Source organism: Somniosus microcephalus, chromosome 17 (genome assembly GCF_052327205.1).
Source record: "Somniosus microcephalus isolate GS21.2 chromosome 17, FLI_Smic_1.0, whole genome shotgun sequence".
Taxonomy (NCBI): domain Eukaryota; kingdom Metazoa; phylum Chordata; class Chondrichthyes; order Squaliformes; family Somniosidae; genus Somniosus; species Somniosus microcephalus.
In genome coordinates this window covers 31662327-31683650 of record NC_141003.1, presented here as the reverse complement: position 1 = coordinate 31683650, position 21324 = coordinate 31662327, and positions in this window count along the sequence as shown.

Sequence of the window (21324 nt, the reverse complement as noted above, 5' to 3'; positions counted from 1 at the left end):
CATTGTTGTTGTTATATAAATGCAAGTTGTTGTAGTAGTATATATCAGTGACTTGACTCTCCACTTGCCTGGATGGGAGCACCTCCAATAATCGACACTATCCAGGACAAAGCAGCCTGCCTGATCGGCACCCCATCCACTGGCTTAATCATTCACCCCGTTCACCATTGGTGTTCCGTGGCTGCAGTGTGTACTAACTACAGGATACTCAGAGGGTGGTAGGTCCATGGAATATGCTGCCCCAAAAAGCTGTAGAAGCTACATCATTACATAAATTTAAAACAGAAATAGACAGTTTCCTAGAAGTAAAGGGAATTAAGGGTTATGGGGAGCGGGCAGGAATTTGGACATGAGTCTAGGTTCGGATCGGTCATGGCCCTGTGGGTAGCGGAGCGGGCCCAGGGGCCGTGTAGACTGATCCTGCTCCTATTTCATGTGTCTAATTCTGTTAGATTCAGGAGATAGTTCTGTGATAGTAGATTGGCGGTTAGGATCAGATCAGCCATGATCTTATTGAATGGCGGAGCAGGCTCGAGGGGCCGATTGGCCTACTCCTGCTCCTATTTCTTATGTTCTTATGTTCTTATGTACACTGTAGCAATTCACCAAGGCTTCTTCAACAGCACCTCCCAAGCTCATTACCTTCACCACCTAGAAGGACAAGGGAAAACCATCACCTCCAAGTCACACACCATCCTGGCTCAGATATATATTGCTGTTCCTTCATCGTCGCTGGGTCAAAATCCTGGAACTCCCTCCCTAACAGCACAGGGAGTACCTTCACCGCATGGACTGCAGCGGTTCAAGAAGAAGGTTCACCACCACCTTCTCAAGGGCACCTAGGGATGGGCAATAAATGCTGACCTTGCCAGCGATGCCCACATCCTGAGAATGAATATTAAAAAAAACTACGGTCATAAACTCTCCAGGCGGGAAATCAGAGGTATAAGCTTTTAAACTTCTACATCAAACAGAGGCCTAGATATGACTCGCGTGGCCTGCCAGCACAAACTGTGTGCAGGGAGTGATCCCCGAGCCAGAACGGATAGGTCCAGGGCACAACTGATATTGGGCCTCAGGCCTCATTTACATGAGGCCAGCGATCAGCAGACATCTGCTGGGTGTCCCCAGGCAGCTCGCCGGTGAAGGGGATTTCAATTACGGGCCATTGCGTTGCTGGCATGGGTTGTCAGATCGGCCCTGGGAGAGGGTGGGTGGTTGGGGGGGAAGTGATCTGGAGGGAGGCAGATGATCTGGAGATGGGGGGGAGAGAGGCAGTAATGGTCTTTGGCACTGCAGTGGAGCTGGGGGGGGGGCACATTTTCCTGAACGTAGCCATTCCCGGTGCCAGCTGCGTTCAGGGCAGCCCAACTTTGCAAAGGGAGCCTCAAACAGATCTCCGATTTACATATGCAAAGCAGCTAATGCCAGTTTCAAATAAAAACAGAAAATGCTGGAAATACTCAGCAGGTCAGGCAGCATCTGTGGAGAGAGAAACAGAGTTAACGTTTCAGGTCGATGATCTTTCATCAGAACTGGAAAAAGTTAGAGATGTAACAGATTTTAAGCAAGTACAAGGCAGGGAAAGGGGGGCGGGGAGGAAAGAACAAAAGGGAAGGTCTGTGATAGGGTGGAAGGCAGGAGAGATTAAAAGACAATTAAAAGGGATGATGGTGCAAGGCAAAAGGAGATGGTAATGGGACAAATAAATAAACAAAAGATTGTTGTGTCGGTACCTTTCTACCTAGACACAATTTAGGACTCAGAACTCAGAGATTCAAACATGAAGTGCTTTATTGGAAGGAAAGGAAGTTCTGGAAAGTTCCGAAGAAAGAGAGCTAAACTTAACCAAGAGAACACCCAACCATTTATCTGCTGTGACAGCGCCACCACAGGTGGGAGGAGAACACACAATACATAACATATTCCTCCCCTCTTAAATGAAAGGTCCACATTATTCCTCAACAGGTAAGTTACTTTCAATGCACTCACTAACCAAGGGTAGAGGTAGACTGCCTCAAACCCTGACTTTACCCTGGGGTTTATTCTGCCCCAGTCTTGTGGGTAAGTCACTAAGCCTACAGATCCAAGCGTCTTGGAGGCCGCCGCTCCTTGACAGGATACCGGCGGTCATCGCTGGCTTCCACAGCAGTAGGCATTGACACAGGCCTGGATGGAGAAGGTGCCTGTGTCAGTCGAAAGTCAGGAGTTTGCACAGGTGGAACAGTCTCTATGACTTCCTGTGTTGGAGAAGAGCACTGTGGAAAAGGATGCTGGTTTGCGGTAACTTCCATAAACAGTTCAGGCCAACCAGCCGTTGGAGCCTCTGTGGCTGTCTCTGCTCCTAGCAACAGTTGATCTGTGTGTCTTCTCCAGACGACGTCCTCAGCAGTCTCAACCGTGTAAGACACAGGGCCCGTCTGCGCGATCACCGTAGCAGGAACCCATTTCGGTCCAGTGTTGTAGTTTCGAGCTAGGACATGCTCTCCAGGGTGAAACCGTCTCTCCTTGGCTCTTTTCTCTCTCTTTTCAACTTGAGCTTGTTGTTGACAATGGACAACCTGCTCTGCCCTTGGAGGTTTGAGTAAGTCAGAACTTGTCCGCAACTGCCTCTTCATCATGAGCGAAGCGGGGGAAGTTTTGGTTGTGGCATGCAGCTCGTTCCTGTAGGACAACAGGAAGCTGTTCAGACATTGGTGGATTGAGCCCTGACCTTGCGATGCCTTCAAGGCATGCTTCAAAGTTTGCACGAACCTTTCTGCCTGGCTGTTAGTAGAGGGATGATAGGGCGCAGACCTGATGTGTTGGACACCATTCACATGCAGGAAGGTTGCAAACTCCTGTGATACAAATTGTGGACCGTTGTCACTTACGAATTGTTCCGGTGAGCCATAACGGCTGAACATCTCACCAAGTTTCTCAATTGTTTTCTCTGCCATGGTAGACCTCATCACAGCGACCTCTGGCCACTTGCTACGAGTGTCCACAACCACCATAAACATCTTCTCTTCGAAAGGACCGGCGAAGTCCACATGTACTCGCTGCCACACTTCTGCAAGCCAATCCCAGGGGTGTAGGGTTGCCAGCTGTGGAACATTCCGGACCCTTTGACATGGGGAACATGTTTTGGCTTTCTCCTCAATATTCCCATCGAGACCTGGCCACCAGAAGTAGCTTCTTGCCATTTCCATCATCCGAACCATCCCACTGTGGCCTGTATGAAGTTGTTGCAGTATAGGTTCCCTCAGAGGTGGCGGAATGATGACACGGCGTCCCCAAAGAAGACAACCTGCCTGGATGGAGAGCTCATTTCTTTTTGAAACATAAGGTTTCAAACTAGGAGAATCTCCTATAGCTCTCCCTCAAATGACATCATCCATTACCTCAGACAGGACTGGATCGTTGCGGGTGTACCTTCGCACCTGAACTGCCGTGACAGGTGCTCCCTCCACTTGTCTAAAGTAGAAGATGTCTAACTGACGAGGCTCTGGGGGAGTAACAGGCAAGGGTAGCCTCGAGAGACCGTCTGCGTTGCCCAGCAAGCCTGATTTGCGATATTTGATGTCATATGTGTGTCCTGACAACAGTAAAGCCCACCTTTGCATCCTGCTTGCAGCAAGAGACGGAATTCCGGTGTGGGGCCCAAAGATTGAAGTCAATGGACAGTGGTCCATCAGGAGTGTGAACCTTCTCCCAAACAGGTACTGATGAAATTTTCGAATTCCAAAAACAATTCCCAAGGCCTCGCGCTCAATCTGTGCATAGTTACTCTCGGCCTTGTTCAAGGTGCATGATGCGAAGGCGATAGGTTTCTCTTCACCAGAAGGCATGATGTGGGATATGACTGCTCCCACACCATATGGTGACGCATCACATGCTAGCTGCATGGGTAGTTTTGGGTCGAAGTGTGTCAAGACCTCCGATTTCAGCAATGCTTTCTTTGCTTGGGCGAAAGCTTCGTTGCACCGTTCAGTGCATTTCCATGTTTTGCCTTGACATAACAACTGATGTAACGGCTTCAGCAATGTTGCTAAGTCTGGAATAAACTTCCCATAGTAGTTAAGTAGCCCCAGAAATGAACGTAACTGGCTCACATTCTGGGGTGCTGGGGCCTCCACGATCGCCTTGACCTTTGACAGCGCCTTATGCAGGCCAGTAGCATCAATCACATGCCCCAGGTACTCAACTGAAGACTGAAAGAACTCACATTTGTCCTTACGAACTCTGAGTCCATACTCTTTCAGTCGTTGTAGTGTCACATCCAAGTTCAGAAGATGATCCTCCTCATTTAACCCAGTGACAAGGATGTCATCCAGGTAGCACTGGACTCCTGGCAGGCCACTCAAAATCTGATCCATTGCCCTTTGGAATAGAGCAGGGGCCGATGTAATTCCAAACGGAAGGCGGCAGTACTTGTATAGCCCCTTGTGTGTCACAATTGTCAGCAGCTCCTTTGATTTGTCATCGACATGCATTTGTAGATAAGCCTGGCATAAGTCTATTTTGCTGAACTTTTGTCCTCCGGCCAGGCCCGTAAAGAGATCATCAATGAGGGGAAGAGGGTACTGTTCCGCAGACAGCACTGGGTTAATAGTCACTTTAAAATCCCCGCAGATTCGAACAGATCCATCCTTTTTCAGGACAGGAACAATGGGTGTGGCCCATTTGCTCACGCTCACAGGCTCCAGGACTCCATTCTTGACTAAGGCCTCCAAGTTAGCCTCAACTTTTGGCCTAATTGCATAGGGTACAGGTCGGGCTTTGTGAAACGCTGATCTTTTTCATGCTCCCAAGTTTCCCATTGAAGAGTTCTGCATGTTTGTTTAACACTGCAGTCAGACCTGACTCCCCTTTTGACATCATGCGGACTGCAGGCCAGTCCAGCGTGATTTTCTCTAGCCACACACGTCCCAGTAGCGATGGGTAATTTCCCTTTACCACATATAATGGCAGTTTCGCAGTCTGTCCATGCAATTTAACTGTCACCTCAATGGCGCCTCTCATGGCCACAGGTTTGCCGGTATACGTCTTTAGCACAATATTTGTTGGCTGAAGGGTAAGATGCTTTAGCATTTTGTTGTAGACAGTGTCTGAAACAAGGGACACAGCCGCGCCTGTGTCCACCTCCATCCGTACTGATTGTCCCTCCACCAGTGGTGATACCCAGTAGCCATTTGAACCACCTGCAACCGTCAGTATGTGCACCTCTTCCTCCTCAGAGGTGTCGCTCCCCTCTGTTTTGCTTGTTCCATCATACTGCACTGAATGAACACTCCTTTTCCTCTCTTGTCCAAATACAGACATTTTGCTTTCATGCTTCCCAGCTCTATCTGTTCTTTTTTTACCTCTACAGGTGCGTTCAATGTGACCCTTTTTGCCACAATTTCGGCATTCCAGCTCCGTACACCAGCAGTCATTTTAAACTTTAAAAGACAGCAAAAAATAACAAAAAGATTGATAAAGAAAGGGAAGATAGATTATGAAAGTAAATTAGCAAAAAATATAAAAACAGATAGTAGTAAGAATTTTTATAGTTATATAAAAAGAAAAAGGGTGGCTAAAGTAATTGTTGGTCCCTTAGAGGATGAGACCGGGAAATTAATGGTGGGAAATATGGAGATGGCAAAAACACTGAATGAATATTTTATATCAGTCTTTACAGTAGAAGACACTAAGAATATCCCAACACTGGACAAACAGGGGGCTAAAGGGGGGGAGGAGCTAAACACGATCAAAATCACTAAGGAAGTGGTACTCGGTAAAATAATGGGACTCAAGGCGGATAAATCACCTGGACCTGATGGCTTACATCCTAGGGTCTTGAGGGAAGTGGCGGTAGGGATTGTGGATGCATTGGTAATAATTTTCCAAAACTCCCTGGACTCGGCAAAGGTCCCAGCAGACTGGAAAACTGCTAATGTAACACCCTTATTTAAAAAGGGCAGTAGACAGAAGGCTGGAAACTATAGACCGGTTAGCCTAACATCTGTGGTAGGTAAAATTTTGGAGTCCATTATTAAGGAGACAGTAACAGGACATTTGGATAATCATAATTTAATAGGACAAAGTCAGCATGGTTTTATGAAGGGGAAGTCATGTTTGACAAATTTGCTGGAGTTCTTTGAGGAAGTAACATATAGGGTGGATAAAGGGGAACCAGTGGACGTAGTGTATTTAGACTTCCAAAAGGCATTTGACAAGGTGCCACACAAAAGATTATTGCTTAAGATAAAAAATCACGGGATTGGGGGTAATATTCTGGCATGGATAGAGGATTGGCTATCTAACAGAAGGCAGAGAGTTGGGATAAATGGTTCATTCTCAGACTGGCAATCAGTAACTAGTGGTGTTCCGCAGGCGTCAGTGCTGGGTCCCCAACTCTTTACAATCTATATTAACGATTTGGAGGAGGGGACCGAGTGTAACATATCAAAGTTTGCAGATGATACTAAGATGGGAGGGAAAGTAGTGAGTGAGGAGGACATAAAAAACCTGCAAGGGGACATAGACAGGCTAAGTAAGTGGGCAGAGATTTGGCAGATGGAATACAATACTGGAAAGTGTGAGGTTATGCACTTTGGCAGGAAAAATCGCAGAGCAAGTTATTATCTTAATGGCAAGAAACTGGAAAGTACTGAAGTACAAAGGGATCTGGGGGTCCTGGTGCACGAAACTCAAAAGGTTAGTATGCAGGTGCAGCAAGTGATTAAGAAGGCCAATGGAATGTTGGCTTTCATTGCTAGGGGGATAGAATATAAAAATAGGGAGGTATTGCTTCAGTTGTACAAGGTATTGGTGAGACCGCACCTGGACATACTTGCTCTCGAGTCAGTACAAAGAAGGTTCACTCGGTTAATCCCGGGGATGAGGGGATGGACATATGAGGAGAGGTTGAGTAGATTGGGACTCTACTCATTGGAGTTCAGAAGAATGAGAGGCGATCTTATTGAAACATATAAGATTGTGAAGGGGTTGGATCGGGTGGATGCGGGGAGGATGTTCCTGATGATGGGTGAAACTAGAACTAGGGGGCATAGTCTTAGAATAAGGGGCTGCTCTTTCAAAACTGAGATGAGGAGGAACTACTTCACTCAGAGGGTGGTAGGTCCATGGAATATGCTGCCCCAAAAAGCTGTAGAAGCTACATCATTACGTAAATTTAAAACAGAAATAGACAGTTTCCTAGAAGTAAAGGTGTAGTGTATGTGCCTTTAAGAGCCCCAGGTGTGCTGTAATGCCGGTAATTGCCACTCGGGCTATATAAGCCTGTATATTGTGTATATCCATTAGAACCCCCCCCCCCAGACTTTGCTTAGTAAATACCTATGAACCAACTCCTGTCTTCAGTGTCTTTATCAACACACGGACACTACAGTGGCGACGAAGTGGAAATGGACTTACCTGCAATTCGGCAGCACCTCAAGGACATCGATTCCTCGGGCGTCCAGAAGACTCAAGGAAGTGAGAGAAGCTGTGGTTTTACCAGCTGGCGAAGCTGGTGGCAGGTACTGCGCTAATCCTTCCTGGGCGTCAGGCAGGGGCTCCAGCGACTGGCTCTACAGCTGAGACAGGCAGCGAAATCGGAGGCAAGCAATAACGCACTGGGAGGGAGCACTCGGGAGACGGCCGGTGCGGCAAGCAGGTCAGCGTTCAGACCTGGAGAGAAACTCCGGCGGGAACAAGTCTCCAACAGTAAATAATAAAAAAAAGAACGGAAACCGCAGTAAACAGCGTTGTCATCGGCAGCAGCGGCGGGAAAGCGCGGGAAGCGCCATATCTTTGCTGCAGAAAAGAAAAAAAAGCACGGGAAGCACCATATCTTTTCTGAAATGCCTAAGTCTGGCAATATTGATGCTTTTGATAGCAAAATAGAGGATTGGACCACATATGTGGAAAGAGTAGAGGTATATTGCACTGCAAATGGAATAGAAGATGAAAAAAAAGCTTCAGTACTTCTGAACTTAATGGGTGCAAAGGCATACGGGTTGTTACAAAATTTAATCACTCCAGCCAAAGCAAAGGACAAGAATTTTAAAGAAATTGTTGATACCCTGCAGGAGCACTTAAACCCAACACTGCTGCTGATAGCGGAACGATTCAAGTTCTTCAAGAGAAATCAACACAAAAATGAAAGTAACGCTGATTACCTAACCGAATTAAGAAAGCTATCAAAGTACTGCCAATTCGGGGCAGGACTATCAGATTATCTTCGAGACAAATTCGTTTGCGGTCTCTTAAGTGAAGGAACACAAAAAAGGCTGCTTTCTGAAAAAGATTTAACATTGGACAAAGCTTTCAGTATGGCTGTATCATACGAAGCAGCAGCAAGAGGAGCTGCAGAGATACAACAAAAGACACAGGACTTCGGCACCCATGAAATGACACAGGGTTCCGAAAGATGTTATCGCTGCGGCAGATCCACCCATAACCAGAGGGACTGCTGGTTCAAGGACAAAGCATGCAGGCAATGCAGAAAGATTGGACACATTGCACGGGTATGCCGATCTGGACAAAATAAATCCACAGACAGAAAAAAAAAAATCAATAAAGAAAAGTACAGGAAGGTACACATGATGACGGACAGTAGCTCCGAAGACCAGAAGAGCGATAGCGACTTCGAAAACAAGAGACTAAGCTGTCTCAAATTACATAATGTACTTGCCCAAGATGATTACCAAACCATTTGGGTTACCCTCACGATAGCAGGGTCCCCAGTTAAAATGGAGCCAGATACAGGATCAGCTCTAACCGTAATAAATCGACGGGATTACGAGAGGGTATTTTCGCATATACCTCTAAAAGACACATCCATTAACTTAAAAACATATACGGGGCAGAAAGTATACCCCAAAGGAAAAATAAGGGTGCCTGTTGTATACAACGGCAAAGAAATACAAAAGTTGTATTTATACATTCTACAAGATGGTGGTCCACCGTTGTTGGGACGTGAATGGATCAGAAAGATACGTTTAGACTGGCACTCCATTCAGGCACTGACGGTGACCAGTAAGAAAAAAACCAATGATGACATCATACCTGTACGATTAAAAGACATCTTGGCCAATGCCAAAGAAGTGTTTCAAGAGAAACTAGGAACCTTGAAAGGCATCACCGCCTCAATAAAAGTGGAAGATGCAGCAATTCCCAAATTTTTTAAGGCAAGACCGGTGCCATACACAATACGTCCAGCAGTCGAGGCAGAGCTGGAGAATTTGGAAAAAGCAGGCGTATTATCCAAAATAGATTGGAGTGAGTGGGCAACACCCATCGTTCCGGTCATGAAAAAAGCATTGAATAAAGATAAATCTGAAGAACAGAGAAAAATTCGCATCTGTGGAGACTTCAAGGTGACTGTAAACCTGGTCCTTCACACAGTACAGTATCCTCTTCCGAGGATAGAAGATAATATTCGCCTCACTATCCGGAGGGAAACGTTTCACCAAAATTGACTTGGCACAGGCATATCTACAGATGGAGGTTGAGGAGGCCTCTAAAAAGTATCTCACGATAAACACACACAAAGGCCTGTATCAGTACAATCGACTGGTTTTTGGAGTAGCATCAGCTCCAGCTATCTGGCAAAGAGCTATGGAGTAAGTCCTGCAAGGGATTCCGGGGACTCAATGCTACCTAGACGACATCCTGGTAACAGGAGAAAACGACAACGAGCACCTTGCCAATTTGGAGCAGATGCTCACTAGGCTGAAAGAACAGGGCCTACGAGCAAATCGCCCCAAGTGTGAATTTTTCCAAAATCAGATATCATATTGTGGCCACATAATTAATAATGAAGGGTTGCATAAGTCACCTGAAAAAATTGAAGCGGTCATAAAAGCCCCAGCACCTGAAAATGTTTCACAATTAAGGTCGTTCCTGGGATTAATAAATTACTATCATAAATTTTTACCAAACTTATCAACTCTTCTACACCCTCTTAATGAACTTCTACAAACAGGAGTGATTTGGAATTGGAACGAAGACTGTAAACGTGCCTTCCATAAATGCAAAGACTTAATCACATCCGAAGAAGTTTTGGCTCATTACAACCCATCACTGCCAATCAGACTGGCGTGCGATGCATCCCCTTACGGCATAGGAGCAGTATTATCCCATAAATTCCCTGATGGCTCAGAACGGCCGATAGCTTTTGCGTCACGCTCATTAAACTCAGCTGAGCGTAACTATGCCCAAATCGACAGGGAAGCACTCAGCCTGGTATGGGGAGTGAAGAAATTCAACCATTACCTACACGGACAAAAATTTACCTTGTTGACTGACCATCAACCCCTCATCTCCATATTCAACCCTAAAAAAGATGTTCCCATTATGACAGCGCAAAGGCTACAGAGGTGGTGCCTTTTTCTAGGGGCACACCAATACAACATAGAATATAAAGGATCAAAACAGCATGGGAATGCTGACGGTTTATCGCGCCTACTGTTGCCAACGGTAGAAGAGGCACCTACAGTAGACCCAGTAGAGATGTTCCACTCTACCATAGTGGAATGTCTACCAGTAACAAATTCTGCCATTGAAAGGGAGACGAGAAATGACCCGACTCTCTCACGGGTCTACGATTTAACAGTGAAGGGATGGCCAGCACATGGCGAACCACTGTTGCCAGCATTCTCGCAAAGAAGAGAACAGCTGTCAGTGTGCCGAGGAACCTTGATGTGTGGATCCAGAGTGGTAATTCCACCCAAACTACAGGATAAAGTGCTAAAGGAGCTTCACGAGGGGCATCTGGGTGGAGTGAAAATGAAGAACCTAGCTGGGGCGTTTGTATGGTGGCCAGGTATCGATGGGGACATCGAAGAAATGATCAAGAGCTGCCTAGGATGCCAGAAGGTCCAAAACGCTCCACCACAAGCCCCTCTACATCCATGGGAGTGGCCCTCATCTCCCTGGCAAAGGGTGCACATCGACTTTGCTGGTCCATTTATGGACTCAATGTTCTTAATCGCGGTTGATGCACACTCCAAGTGGCCGGAGGTAATAAAGATGTCCTCCACCACCACGGAAAAAACCATCACAGTATTAAGGACCATATTTGCCAGGAATGGGCTGCCGGAACAGATATGTTCTGATAATGGACCGCAATTTGTGTCCGAAGAATTCAGAAAGTTCTTAAAAAACAATGGGGTTAAGCACTACACGTCCGCCCCATACCATCCCGCCACCAATGGATTGGCTGAAAGGTTTGTCCAGACCGTCAAGAAGGCCATAAAGGCCATGGGTAATGAAGACATACAACTTCAGCACAAGGTGGATAACTTCTTATTCGCATACAGGAATGCAACACATATGGTTACCAACCAAACTCCCGCCATGATGTTCTTCAATAGAAACCTAAGATGTCGGCTGGATTTGGTCAAGCCCAACATCAGAAGGGACGTGGAGAACCGACAATTTCAAGGCATGAATGAAAGGCCAACTAGAACCTTCCAGATAGGTCAACAAGTTTTGGCCCGGGACTACCGTACCGAGAAATGGCAGCCTGGAACTATTTGCTCACGACTAGGACCACTGATGTATACCGTGGACATCGGAGAAAGCATAATAAGGCGCCATGCTGACCAAATCATCAAGTCATCCGAAAAGGGACACCCTACACCACAACTCTATACATCTAACGATGAAGTAGAGATACCCATATCTACCTCCGATCCGGTGATACTGGAACCCGATGAACCCGACACTGGCATTCAAGCCGAATCAGCCTTGCCAGAAGAACCTACTACACCACCAGAAACTACTACACCCCCGAGGCGTTATCTGGACCGAGTCAGGAAGCCTCCTGAGAGACTGACTTATAATTAATTAACTACAGCAATGTATATTATTTTGCTTATAACATGTAATTAATAATTACTTAAAATATGATGTACTGGTTAGCTAAAAGGGGAGGAATTGTAGTGTATGTGCCTTTAAGAGCCCCAGGTGTGCTGTAATGCCGGTAATTGCCACTCGGGCTATATAAGCCTGTATATTGTGTATATCCGTTAGAACCCCCCCCCCCCAGACTTTGCTTAGTAAATACCTATGAACCAACTCCTGTCTTCAGTGTCTTTATCAACACACGGACACTACAAAAGGGAATTAAGGGTTACGGGAAGCGGGCAGGAATTTGGACATGAGTCTAGGTTCGGATCGGTCATGGCTCTGTGGGTAGCGGAGCGGGCCCAGGGGCCGTGTAGCCTGATCCTGCTCCTATTTCATGTGTCTAATTCTGTTAGATTCAGGAGATGGTTCTGTGATAGAGCATTGGCGGTTAGGATCAGATCAGCCATGATCTTATTGAATGGCGGAGCAGGCTCGAGGGGCCGATTGGCCTACTCCTGCTCCTATTTCTTATGTTCTTATGTTCTTATGTTCTTATTAGCGTGATGGCCCGTTTTCCCACAACGGTAACATGTGCCATTCCGCGCACCTTTAGGCTCAGACGACACCTTGTGAACTCTCCCTGTTGAACTCAACTGGTGAGCCTCCTTTTCCGCCATCTCCATGGAGACACTAACTTCAATGGCCTTTTCAAGAGTAAGGTTGTCCTCAGTAAGAAGGCGCTTCTGTGTGGCCGCATTTTGCAGACCACACACAGGTCTGTCTCTAATGGTGTCCTTCAGCACCTCCTTGAACTCGCAGTGTTCGGACAACCTTTTTAAAGCAGCAATAAACATCGTCACTGATTCCCCCTCCTCTTGATTCCGTTTGTGAAATCTAAATCTCTCAGCAATAACCAGAGGTTTTGGTGAAAAATGTGCTCCAAGAATTTCCACTAGTTGCTTATATGTTTTAGTTCCTGGCTTATCTGGCTGCACGAGGCTGCGAAGTAAATTGAATGTCTTCGGCCCGATTACACTCAAAAAGGTAGGCACGACCTTTTCATTTGCCACCGCATTCGCCAATACAAAATAGTCAAAACGTTCCGTATATGCGCTCCATTGCTCCACATTTTCATCAAAATCACCGATGTTTCCTAATATAGTAGCCATCTCAAGTTTCAAATTAAAATTTCTGTTTACTCACTGCCGTAACGTTAATGTGATGCTGCAATCTCTGTTCCGAGTGTTTTGTAGTCGAAAACAAGAAAGTTCCCACAACGCAGATTCATCCGATCCTCGTCGCCACTTGTTGTGTCAGTACCTTTCTACCTAGACACAATTTAGGACTCAGAACTCAGAGATTCAAACATGATGTGCTTTATTGGAAGGAAAGGAAGTTCTGGAAAGTTCCGAACAAAGAGAGCTAAACTTAACCAAGAGAACACCCAACCATTTATCTACTGTGACAGCGCCACCACAGGTGGGAGGAGACACACAATACATAACAAAGATGAGTCTAGAAGAGGTGTAAATGGGAGTGGCAAGGTAGGCACTTTACAACCTTCTGGACTCAACATCGAGTTCAACAATTTCATCAACAAGTCCAAAGATGTGCGGGTTAGGTTGATTGGTCATGATAAAAAATTGACCCTTAGTGTTAGGGGGGATTAAATACGTGGGGTTACGGGGTTACGGGGATAGGGTTTGGGTGGGATGGCTGTCGGTGTAGGGACCGGGTGCTAGGGTTTGGATGATCAGCCATGATCTCGTTGAATGGCGGAGCAGGCTCGAAGGGCCGAATGGCCTACTCCTGCTCCTATCTTCTATGTTTCTATGTTTCTATACCATTACCTCTGCCCCTATTTTTTCACATGGCAGCTGTTGATGATTCTGCCATTCCCATTTATACCTCTTCTGGACTCATCTTTTGTTTCTTTACATCTTTTTCTGCCTTCATCAATATGGCCGGCACTTGCCCGATACCATTCTAATTGAAATATGACTGGTTTCGCTATCCATATATCTATAATATAATAAAAATCTTGTATAGAACGGTTACTTCTTGTAAGTATAAGTTTTCCAGGAACATTTGTCTGTCACGCTATTGAATTTCTCTTGACTTTACCCATCTTTGATTGAGACCTCCATGCTTGGGTTCCACAGTAGATGTCACTGTTGCATACTTACCTTAGACCCTTCACAGTTCCAGCTTCAACCTAGGCAGTGCTGTGGACACTAACCTGAAACTTTTACACCCTAGAGGTATATTCTTTAAAGTTTTATTTATAAGTTTTATGGCCTAGAAATTCAGTTGCGTTCGCCAGCCGTTAGCGCCATAAGAGGAGTAGATTTCGAGCGCTAGGCACTTAGCGCCCGGGCGCAGACCGATCTGCGCCGACGCCCAACTTCAGTTGACATTTAGCGCCGGCACAAAGTGTTTGCGCGCGCTCAGCTGCGCGCGCAGCTTATGACGTCATTTCATCGTGCAACGCCGTTTGTGTGCCCCAAACCGGAACTTCAGTGGCGCCCGCCCAATGTGGGCGTGGCGCTGTTAAGAACTGTGAAGTGGAACGCAGCAGAGGCCCTGCGGGCCTCGGGGAGCGCTAATTAAAGGGCACTTAGACTGAACTATAAAGGCCAGCCATTTTGCTGCAATGACTTTAGTGCTACGGATTTCTGGACAGAGACCAAGGAAGAGACCTTACTGATTTGGGCCAACATAGGAGAGGTATTTTTGGCTTCTGGCCAGAGCTTGGAAATTTGACTCATTGTGATTTCACTGTTTGCAAGTATATTATGGGGGCTGCATGGGGTTCCAACCCTCAGTTCCAGCATTATGTGCGAAGGGCTCGCAGACGCTGTGTGAGAGGGGCAGCCATGCCTAGACGCAGAGGGGCCATCAGGCGTCGGCAACGTAGGCCTTACCCACTCAGGGAATACCGCCAGCAGGTGTCCTATCTCATCATGACTGCCGCGCATTGTGTTAAGAGGCTGCGCTTCAGAAGGGAGGTGGTTGCAGAGATCTGCCAGCTGCTTCACAGAGATCTGCGTCCACAGCTGATGTGCAGGACGTCTCTGTCAGTGGAAGTGAAGGTCACGGTGGCTCTGAACTTTTATGCAAGCGGCTCCTTCCAAGCCGCTGCTGGGGACATAGCGAACATCTCCCAGTTCGCCGTGCATCGCTGAATCCGGCAGGTCACCGATGCCCTTTTCGCAAGGAGACACCAATTCATCTCCTTCCCCATGACCCTAGAGAGGCAGGAGCAGCGTGCAGTCGGATTTGCGAGGATTGCCGACTTCCCCATGGTGCAGGGCGCCATTGACTGCACGCATGTGGCTATGCGGGCACCTATCGACAATGCCGAGGATTACCACAACCGGAAGGGCTACCATTCCCTCAATGTACAGCTGGTGTGTGACCACAGGCAGCGCATCCTAGCTGTCAATGCCCGCTTTCCAGGCAGCAGCCACGATGCATTTATCCTGCGCCAGACTACTATGGCTGACATGTTCCAGGCACAGCCTCCCCCAAGAGGATGGCTTATTGGGGACAAAGGCTATCCTTTGTGTACATGGCTCATGACCCCGTTCCGCGCGCCCAGGACCCCTGCTGAGGAGGCATACAACGAAAGCCATCAAGCCACAAGGAACATCATAGAGCAAACGATTGGCGTCCTCAAGCAACGGTTCCGCTGCCTGGATCGTTCCGGCGGATCTCTACAGTATTCGCCGGATAGAGTCTCCCAGTTCGTCGTCGTTTGCTGCATGTTGCACAACCTGGCTATCCGCAGGACTCAGGCACTGCCACCTCACGTTGGACCACCACCTCAGGAGGACGAGCAGGAGGACCATGAGGAGGAGGAGGAGGAGGAGGAGGAGTACCAGCCCAGGAGGGAGCCACAAGGTCCAAGGGCCGTCCGTCGGCGGCTTATTGAACGACACTTCTAGGCCCCCTGTCAGGGAATGGCTTGTGGCAATGAAGGCACATGAATGCAGCCGCTCCGCAAGCCCTTAGCCGGTTAACGCAACAACCACTTGAAACATCACACATGGACAAGCTGAATAAATAAAAAGCTTTATTGAACAAACTCAGGGCCCTTCCCACATGAAACCCAAAAACAGACAAGACCCCCAAAAAACAGTCAAAAACATATCTCACTCCCACAACCTGGGGAGGAATAACAAAACTTGTCCATCCAAATGGCCTTCATCCTCGGCCTTACCAAGACAAACCCCCCCATACAGAACACAAACACCCCCATATAAAAAAACAGTTGCCTTCATCTTCGGCCTTACCAAAATAAACCCCCCCCATACAGAACACAAACACCCCCATATAAAAAAACATTTGGCAACACACTCTACTTTGTGTGCCGAGAGGGCGAGTCCTTGTCCAGGCTTTTCCGGCCCCTGGCCGACCTGCTGCTCCGCCTCAACCTGGGCCCTGTGGGTGTTGCAAGGCTGGGGGAAGGCTCCTGAGGGGCACAATGCGTGACGGCAGATGCCCTTGGGGGTCGGCCTAGACGAGCTCCGGCCCTGGAGGGGCCGGCTGCTGACTGCTGCAGCTGTGGCTGGGCAGCATCAGTCTCTCCAGCAGCTCGTCGCAGCTTTGCTGGGGGAGTGGCAGTGGCGGCTGCAGCAATGGGGGCAAGCTGGCTGATGCCAGGCGCTCGCTGGTCGCCAGAGACACTGGCAGTCGGCCGGGCTGGCACTGCAGCAAGCACAGCAATCTGGTGAAGACCAGACCGCTGTGCTGCAGCAGCGCGGCGGGTGCCCTGGCGATGCGTGCGTGACACAGCGAGTGTGGCAGCAGTGAGTGCCCGTACTGCCCTGGTCTGTGCCCGCATCAGACCAGCCAGTGACTGCACGGCACCACTCGTCAACTCTCCACTCGCTGCCTGTGCTGCCCTGAATTCGGACCGACTCGCGTCCTGTGATGCCCTGAATTCTGCCCGACTCGCGTCCTGTGATGCCCCGAATTGTTCGAGACCCCTGGCCTGTGCTGCCGCGAGTTGGTCGAAACCCCTGGCCTGTGAGGCCCCAAAATCGGCCACACTATGAGCCAGGGACTCAATGGCCTCAGGCAACCGTGCCACAACCCCCATGAACTCGGTGTGGCGACGATCCGAGTCCGCGGACATTTGATCAAGGAGGCGCACCTCCTGGGCGAGGACCGTCTCCGGACTGGAGGCCGGACTCTCCCTCTGGGGAGAAGGCCGCCGAGCTGTCCGACCCTTCCCGCGTGGCTGGACGCCACTGGGCCCAGCAACTGCACTCCCCTGCAACACTTCCCCCCTCTGGGGAGAAGGCCGCCAAGCTGTCCGACCCTTCCCGCGTGGCAGGATGCCACTGGGCACAGGAGCTACACTCCCCTGCAACACTTCCCCCCTCTGGGGAGAAGGCCGCCGTGCTGCCCGACCCTTCCCGCGTGGCTGGACGCCACTGGGCACAGGAGCTACACCCCCCTGCAACACTTCCCCCTGGCTCTCCTCCAGGCAAGACGTGTCCCCTCCATTGCCATCCCCTGGCGCGGATGAGGGTTCCCCCGATGTGCTGCCTTCGTCTTGCTCCTCGTCGTCCTCCTCTTCCGAGGGATTGATGCTCGCAGCTTCAGGGACCTCCTCCTCACCAGCTGAAAGCAGGAAGGCACAAGAGTAGCTTTAGAGTGAGGACAGGGCGTCAGCGAGGGAGGCATGAGTGGTGGCATTATGCGCATTGGTCGGACAGTGGCAAAGGATGTAGATCTGAAGCGCAAGGGGAACGAGAGAGGTCCAAATGGTCATGTCCTTACCATTGGGGCCCAGCACAGGGTCGGCATCTCCAATTGCAATGGGGCCAATCACCCGGGCACCCATGAGTCGACCCACGCGCTCCTCCAGGTCACTGAGCTCCTGGAACTGGGCACGGCCTCCCCCGGTGACAGTCCGGCTCTTCAGATTCTCGGCCAGCTTGGCCTGCAAGAGAAAGGACGGCTTCTAAGTACAGTGTGGTGCCCTGTTGTTGTGTGCACTGCCTCCCATGGTCGAATAGCTTGGCCAGTGTGTAAAGTGCAGAAAGTGCTATTGATGTTCATGCCAGTGCCATAGCTGCTGGAGGAGGGCTGGCCATTAGGCCTTTGAGGTCCCTTTGCCCATAATGTGAGGTGCACATGCAAGGATGAGGAGGACACTGGAAAGGGTACTCACCCTGACCAACCCAGTGAGGTCGTTAAACTTTTTCCGGCATTGGTCACCAGTCCTGGGGACATCGCTGTTGGCTGTGACCCTCTGGCCGATTTCCCTCCAGCCTCTCCTGTACAGCCTCTTGGGAGCCTTCTTGCCACTGTCCGGGAACAAGATATCTCTTCTCCTCTCCAAAGCCCTAACCAGCACCTTTAAATCATGGGCAGAGAAGCGCTGCGCTCGCTCACGGGCCCTCTGCATCCTTGCTGGCGCTATTTCTCTCCAGCAGCAGTGTTTAGGCCTAGCCGGAGGGCTACAGTATCCAGGGCGTGGCAGCAGACCAAGTCGACCCTTCCCCCTTTAAGAGCTGGCCGGCGCCAGGGTGTCTGCTGTCAATCAAAACATGACTGCACCTGCGCTGCGCCCGGCCTCGGCGGTATAAGTCTGCACCGCCGGCTTAGCGCCTAAAGATAGGGGTGCAACGCCAGTTTTAGCGCTCGAGCAAACTCCTTGGCCAAAGCTACTGAATATCGGCGAAGTGGCCTCCACTTTCCGGCGGGCGCAAACTTTAGCGCCCGCCCGACTTTACTGCCCCAAAAGTGGCTATACTGAATTTCTAGGCTTATATTTTGAGATTAATTTTATTAATCAGTTCATGATTTTGTAATGTGGCTCTTGTTGCTGGAGACTAGGTCCCGAATTTTGCTTACCTGGGTGGGTCCGGTGCGGGCGGTGGCCATGGCGGGTCACAACCCCACGGCTGGCTCCATTATGCTGCACAAAACGACTTTACGTCAATAGGGCCTATTAAGCCCGCCCTGTGCGTTACCCAGTCCAATTAATTGGTGTGTCTTCATCAATGCTGCGTTTTCAGCCGGGATCTTTAAAGGGGCTATGGCCATATTGGATTTGAATGTCAATGTAACATAGTGCCGTCAGTGCACTACAGCACTGGAGTGCTGCAAACACTGACAATGACTGCACAGAGCAGAGGACTGCACCCAGGTTCTCCAACGACTCCCTCCATATGCTTATGGAGCGAGTCAGTGCACGCAGGGTGGTCCTCTTCCCTTTCAATGGGCAGAAGAGACCTTCCCAGGACACCAAAACAGCCTGGTTAGAGATTGCAGAGGAGGTCAACAGCAGGAATGTGGTCAGGAGGACCTGGGTGCTGTGCTGCAAACCTTTCAATGATCTCAGTAGATCAGTAAAGGTGAGTACAAAGCCACACTCATCTTCATCCTGCTGTGCCTCTCATCACATCCCCATCACTCTGCCTTCCCTACCCTACTCCTGCACATCCTTACTCACACCAACATACCTTGCACGTCCACCCGTCCCTCTCTCTCTATCTACATTATCACATCCTCATCTCACTAGCCACCCCTCACATTCACCCTCATCCTAGTTCAATCATACCAACTAACACACACAAGGAGGCCACTTGGCTTTGGCACCCCACTCCATCATAGTCACCCTCTAAAGATCTAACCCATCCATTCCTTACACTCATTCCATCACTCTCACTCAACCTTCTCTTTCCTTCCTTGCAGGAAAAGTGAGTCCAAAATAAGAGGGAGAGCGAGAACCGGCGGTGGCCCTCCATCACTTGCAAACCTTACAACAGCAGAGGAGGCTGCTTTAGAAATATCTGGAGTGGTCGAGTAGCTGTTGGTGGGAGATGGAGAGAGGGGACATCTCAGCAACCTGGTGACAGAATTACATATCATACAGCTACATGGCATACATCAGTCACTCATATGGGGACTGTGTAGAAGTGCCTTACTTCTTAGCTCTGGGTAATGACTCAATACACACTTGGATTCGTCAGACGGACAGGCCTTTTATTTCATTTCTTGCAAGGGGAATCAGCACCTCTACTCAAGGGGTGAGGCTACTATTCCAATGATACAGCGTAAGCGTTCCATATTTATACAGTGTAACAAACAAGTTTGATTGACATTCCTTTGTTCCTCTATCAGGATACATTTTAGATTAATCATCAGGTAGAAATAACATATTGACAGAAGGATCCTGGACACATAAGTCAACCGTTAATCTATAACAGGGCATGAATCGTGTAACCGGAGGTCCTCTTTAATCATATATTGGGAGGCTAGCTTTGCTTACGGTCACAAGTTATCAGGTCATTGGTACATCAAAGGAGCTCATTATTTCACTTCTACATTCTCATTAGGTGGGCAGACATCTGTTCTTGGCTGTAGTCCGAGTACGTACAATAGCTCTAGTTACACATCGACACTTGCCCAGTGTCAAGTCTGAAAACTTTTACCCAGCAAGCACTTGAAATTAACCCCTTATATCATGTAGATTTCCTCAACTGATGTCAGCAGCCAGTGAATGTTCATCATGTGCATAATGGTGTCTGTACCCATTCTTCATATGGCATATCTAACTCATCTCTTTACACTCCCACAGGTCCATCAGGAGCTCCCCCTCACCCCCAACACTGTCCAGGAGGAAGAGCAAGGTGACTCCTCAGAGGAGCCTCCAGCCTCTGAGGGCGCAGCATCACCAGACATAAGCGCACCCAGCACCAGCGCAGATACACACACCTTGGTGGGTGCCACGCAAGATAGAGTAGTGTTGTCACCTGGTGTCTCACAACTCACAAGTGAGTAATAGCAGATGGCGGAGTCAGGGACAGCAGTGGAGAGTCCTCGCCGGAGGGCACAGGACACTCCAAACTCTGCTCAGCTGCATGCAGACGCTGAGCCTCGGGGGGCCATCCAGAAAGAGGGCGATCCTGGAGGTGCAGGAAGAAGTGACTCTGTCAGGTTTTGCGAGCGCGATGTCTGCAAATGTTCAGAGAATGGGGGAGTCCATCTCCAACATGAGCACCACCGCGTCACAGGCGATGGCAACTGTAGGCTCCTCCATGGATAGAATGGCCATCTACATGGAGCAGCTAATGCACCACTCATAGGAGCACATGATCTCTATGGAGAATAGATGGCTATCTATGGAGGAAAGGTGGCAGAGGCTCATAGACCTCCTCTCTAGGAGGGATGTCAGCATAGACGTGGGTTCTCATGGCCCCACTGATGTGCAGCAAGGTGCTCTCCAGCTCCTTGGCAGCAGGGAAGTGAGCAGGCTGCCTCTACATCTGCTGAAGCCACAGGGCTAGCACCTCGTAGAAGCACACGGAAGAAAAAGATGACACACAAGTAGATTTACAAGGGTAGCCACGTGGATGTTTTATCCAATGTTTATGTAAAGTTTCCGTTAATGTGCTGTCAAACATAAAAATCTTTATTTTCAACACTTTCAGGTGTTGGACAGATCTGTATGCACCTTTGGAAGTGGCTTAGTGAGTTGCA